General features: G+C 46.0%; 1 protein-coding gene across 1 annotated transcript in view; it reads right to left on the minus strand.

The window, feature by feature from the left end:
* Positions 1-4,807, minus strand: part of CMC2 (C-X9-C motif containing 2) — a 36,003-nt gene extending 31,196 nt beyond the window's left edge. The window contains exon 1 of the mRNA XM_012466162.2: positions 4,666-4,807. The gene's annotated coding sequence lies outside the window, so the exon portion shown is untranslated. The remainder of the gene's footprint in view (positions 1-4,665) is intronic.
* Between the last annotated feature and the right edge of the window lie 292 nt (positions 4,808-5,099).

The raw sequence follows: 5,099 nt of genomic DNA on the forward strand, positions 1-5,099 counted from the left end.
CACCTTAAAGCTATTATGCTTCAAGGACCAACCCAAACACTCAATAAACTATAAGAATCACAGACTGTTTTTTAGGTGTCCTCGCAGCCCCCTGTCATGCTCAAAGAAGCCATGAGAAACATCACTCCGACTCACTTCTCTAACTTTTTTCTTTATACAGATATAAAAAGATGAGAATGTCAGGCCTCCAAGTCCAAGCCTGGCCATTATAGCCTGGGTGACCTGCATGTACACCTCTGGATGGTCCCCAGGGGCCAGAAAGTCTGAAGTTACCCAAGTCACCAGGTGGCCACAGAAAGAAGTGAAACAACTTGATCCAACCTCAACTAATGGCTCGCCCCCTGAAACCTGCAACCTGCAACCATTGTTCTGCTCATCCTCACAGAATTTCCCGCCTGGATATTGGGTTTTTCAGGGCCCCAACCCCTGTAACTATGTAATTTGCCTCACCCTCCCCTCTGCTTGCAACCAATAACCTCCACCCGTATGATAATGCCTGTTTGTAATAGATGACCCCTACCCTTGTGATAAAGCATCCTGTGACACCCTTCCCCTCCCAAAGATAGATTACTGACCTCTACCCTTGTGGTCATCATCCTGTGATGCCCTTCCCCTCTCTAAAATACATTACCACCTTTAACTGACCACTTGCCCCAACCTATAAAACCAACTCCTATCCAACTGCCCTCTGCTGACTCTCTTTTCAGACTCAGCCCACCCGCACCTGGGTGAATAAACTGCCATGTTGCTCACACAAAGCCTGTCTGGTGGTATCTTTACTTGAGTGATGCGCCAACAGTAGGTGCCAATAAAACACCTTCCCTTCTAATTCTCATTATTTGCATTTTTAATTGACAAATAATAATTGCATATGTTTATGAGGCCCTTCTACTTTCTTAGCCTAGATGAATATGTCAAAGAAAATGGTTTAATTTCATTTCCTTTTCCTATTCTTGGTAAGATGCTACTACTTAAGCTCTAAACACTCACCTTATCCCTTATCCAACAGATTCCTTTCTTTCCCTATCACTCCTTTCTTTCCTCTACCACATATTTTTAGCTAGATAGCTTCCTCCTCCCCTTGCCCTCTATCTACCTGTCACCTATTCTCCCTTCCACCCACTTTGTATCACCTGGCTTTGCCTAAATGTTGGTGCATACACAGATGTACTGCTATATTCTTGGGTGTAATGTACAAGGCACAACTGTAAAACAATGGCATTGTTCTTTCAGAACACATGTAATTAAGTGCTGACGTCTTCCAGTAACCTTTAAAAGACTATTCTAGTAACACAACTTAATTCAAAATATATTTTATGAACTGAAGAAAACCTAAATACATGTTCCATGCTCTTATTCTTAAAATTTCTTCAAAATCATAATATCAACTTTATTACTTAAGAAAATAATTTGATGACCACTTGCCAAGTGCTAAGCACAAGTCTTAGAATGCAACAACCCTATGAAACAGGTAGCCTTTTAAATTCAGTTGAACCATGAGAAATTGTCTTTCTGTAAGTGAAAATATGCACTGCTCACATTTTCATAAACTAAGCCCAAGGTCACACAGTAGTTAACTGCAAAATTACAATCCAACATAATCTCTAACCATAACAGATTTTTAATCCATGTTCAAAATAGGAAAGACATGCCTTTACAGCAATTTGTGAATGAAATAAATTAAGATGGAAAAAACTTCCCCAAAGAGCTTCTGGCTGACAACAAGTTCAATAGGCAGTAATTCTAGGCCAAGGTTCCAAATAAGTCGATGTAAAATCCTGTAAAATCAGAAATACTGGGTCTGTCTAGACACACAAAAAAAGAGAATAGTATTGTACTTGTCACTAGTCAGCTATTAAAAAGTTATGTCATTTTGGTTACTAATCTGAGACCTAAGTCTCTTTTCCATAAGATGGAATTTGCTCTTGACCTGTATCTCAGTGATGGCATGGGTTTAAAATAATTTATGAGAAGCCAGAAGCGGTGGCTCAGTCCTGTAATCTCAGCAATTTGGGGGGCCAAGGAAGGTGGCTCACTTGAGGTCAGGAGTTCTATACCAGCCTGGCCAACATGGTGAAACCCAGTCTCTACTAAAAACACAAAAATTAGCTGGGCATGGTGGTGGGGGGCCTGTAATCCCAGCTAATTGGAAGGCTAGGGCAGGAGAATCGCTTGAACCCTGCAGGCAGACGCTGCACTGAGCCGAGATTACACCACTTGCACTCCAGCCTGGGCTACAAAGTGAGACTCTATCTCAAAAATAATTAATAATTATGAACATCAGCAGCATGGTCAAAACAAATGCGAAAGGAACATCAGACCTCATTCTTGGATGTTTCCAGTGAGATAGAGAGAGGGACAAATTCCATTCAAACTGTCATTATTTGAATAGACTAATATTCAATTCCAGTGAAGACCCCATGCCAGGCTGCTCCTGGGAGTGACCCCAGGGGCTTCCTGGGGAGAAGGGCTTAACTACTGTGACTTCCACCAGAGTCTCAGTCTCATCTTTACATTGGTATTTAAGAAAACATCAAAAGGGTAAACTTTTCCACCACCTCCCTCTTCAATCCAGCCCCATGCACTGTGTATATGCACATAATGATACCAAAACAGTTCAACGAAACTCCTTAAAATTTTCAGCTGTCTGCCCTGGGGCAGTTCTGTTAAAAAAAAAAAAAAAAAATTCACCTGTCAAATTTGATAGCTGGCTACGAGACCCATAAGGGTAAGGGCAATTTTAGCTTTTCCTAGGGAGTAAGCTGGGAGCGTAGAAGGCCGCAGGGTACTCTTAATCGAGATATAAAAATTATAGCTCACTCCTTCACTTAGTCTACTGACTCTGAAGTTCAATTTTCCTCAAGAGTATTCTATGGCAGACTTCAACCACCAGGTGGCACAATTTTAGAAAATAAATCAAGAGCGGGCGCTATATTAACTCTAGTATAAAGAAAACGGGTAAGCATTCTAATAACGTACTTCAACAAATCTATAATCACGGGGAAAAACCCTGTATTTTAATGCCAGTTGGCTTTTCTTTCGAAAGATTTTCCTACTGTGCGGCTGCACAGGAAATTTACACTACAGTTGTAATTTCTAACGTTATTTCAAAATAAGCGAAAAACAAGGCTAGAAAAGCCTGTTGTTCAGAGTCTGAAGAATCTGTTCTCCAGAAAAAACTATCCCCAGACAGCCGGCCTGTAATCCCACTTGCTCAGGAGGTTGAGGCACGAGAATCACTTGAACCCAGGAGGTGGAGGTTGCAGTGAGCCGAGGTCACGCCACTGCACTCCAGCCTGGGCAACACAGCAAAACTCCATCTCGAAATAAAATAAATTAAATTAAAATATATAAAACAACAAACATATATTTTAAAGCCTACATTTCGGCCCTAGTATCAGTTAAATAATTATTTTTCAACTTTTCAAACTATAAGTCAAACTATGAGCCGTACTGCAGGAGAGGTAGCAGACGGTCGGGGACTGCCTCCCCTACCCACTTCGACTTAGCGCAAAAGGACCAATTCTAAACCGATGCCACTGAGAAAGGGACCGGCGCTGGCAATGTAGACCCCGTGCCAGGCTGCTCCTGGGAGTGACCCCAGGGGAGGCCTGGGGAGGAGAATTTAACTACTCTGACTTCCACCAAAGAGTTTGAGTGAATGCGCCCTCGCAGCTTTCCCTGAACAAACATTACCAAAGGGCCAGCACTCTGCTCCGTGAATTTCAGAGGAAAAGATTCTCCATACATCTCAAGGAACGCAGAGGCTCGTGAGGGAGCATTCTTGCAAAAGCACGTGGTAAATGCCCAATCGATGTTTGCTGAATGTTGAATTCAGGAGTCTCAGAAACTGACAACTAGTTCAGGCCTCAACGCAGTAGGAAAAGGATGGAAAATAAACTCATTTTAAATCAACTCAACAAGTGCAAAAGCCACGAATGAAGAAGAGAGGAGATATAAAAGGCACCACAACGTAATTTCTTTGCCCTCAAAAACTTCCACGCCTCTAAGGTTTTAAATGAAGACTTCCAAAACTAATTTACTTAAGACTCTACATAAAACCCCTGATCTTTAAACCCAAGAGAAGAAAGGTCAATATCTTACTTTCATGGAAAAAAAGTACTGAAGGGGAAACAAGAGTGAAGTGTACTGACGGGGCTCTTAGTGGGTTCTCACATCACAGAGACAACTTTCACTGCAGCTGAAACGTGTTTGAACGGCTCCCGTTTTCTACCTGCAAATTCTCAACTGCTCTTTAAACAGTAACAGTTTACTGAGCGCTCTCGTGTCAAACTCTGTGTTGGGGGCTCCATTCCTCAAAGCCGAGCGATGGGTTGTGCCTGTTTTACAGGCGGAGAAGCCTCGGCTCCGGGAGAGGAGGAGCGCGCCCAAGGTCAGCCAGTGAACAGCAGGCGGATTCGAACCCCGAACGACACCCAGGGCCTGTCTCAGCCACTAGCGTATCCTCCAGCGAGCGCCCAGCCACTCCACCCGCAGCCTCCCCAGCGCAGGAGCCCGGCTGTGGGCCTGAGGGCGCCGGGTCTCCCTGGTCCTTACTCCCTGGGCCGGCGGGAGGCAGGAAGGGGCTCGGCCGGGCGCGCCGTCAGGGTACCTGAGGAGGGACAACGGACCGCGCTCGGAACCACCCGGACTCCCGAGACTCACCCGACTCGCGGTCACACCGGCAGGGCCGAAGCGGAAGTCACTGACGAAGACGCCCGACCCGAAGGCAGGCTACCAGAGAGTCGAGGACTGAACCGCTCCCCAAGCGGCGAACGCCGTGGACGCTCTCCACCGCTGTCCTGGCTCCCCGCCCCCGCCGCCCGCGGGCCTCAAGGCGCCTGCGCCGCCCGGCTTGGACGGGTCCATTTCTGTGCTCCCTGGGGGGGAAGCACAGCGAGTCCACTGAGGCACGGCGCACCCTGTCGAGCGTCTAAGCCACAAGCCGAGCACACAAGCCAGGCTCGAGGAGCCTAAGTGCAAGTCCACTACTGGTGCACGACTGTACACTTCTAAGAAGAGCGGCGCGGGGCTTGGCGAGCTTCGCCTCAGTCGCTCCCCCGTGCAGTTCCCTGTGCCCAAGACCTTGTCCGAAGCTT

The sequence above is a fragment of the Aotus nancymaae genome, unplaced genomic scaffold, assembly GCF_030222135.1.
Source record: "Aotus nancymaae isolate 86718 unplaced genomic scaffold, 86718_ANA_hifiasm-v0.15.2.pri h1tg000030l, whole genome shotgun sequence".
Classification (NCBI taxonomy): Eukaryota; Metazoa; Chordata; class Mammalia; order Primates; family Aotidae; genus Aotus; species Aotus nancymaae.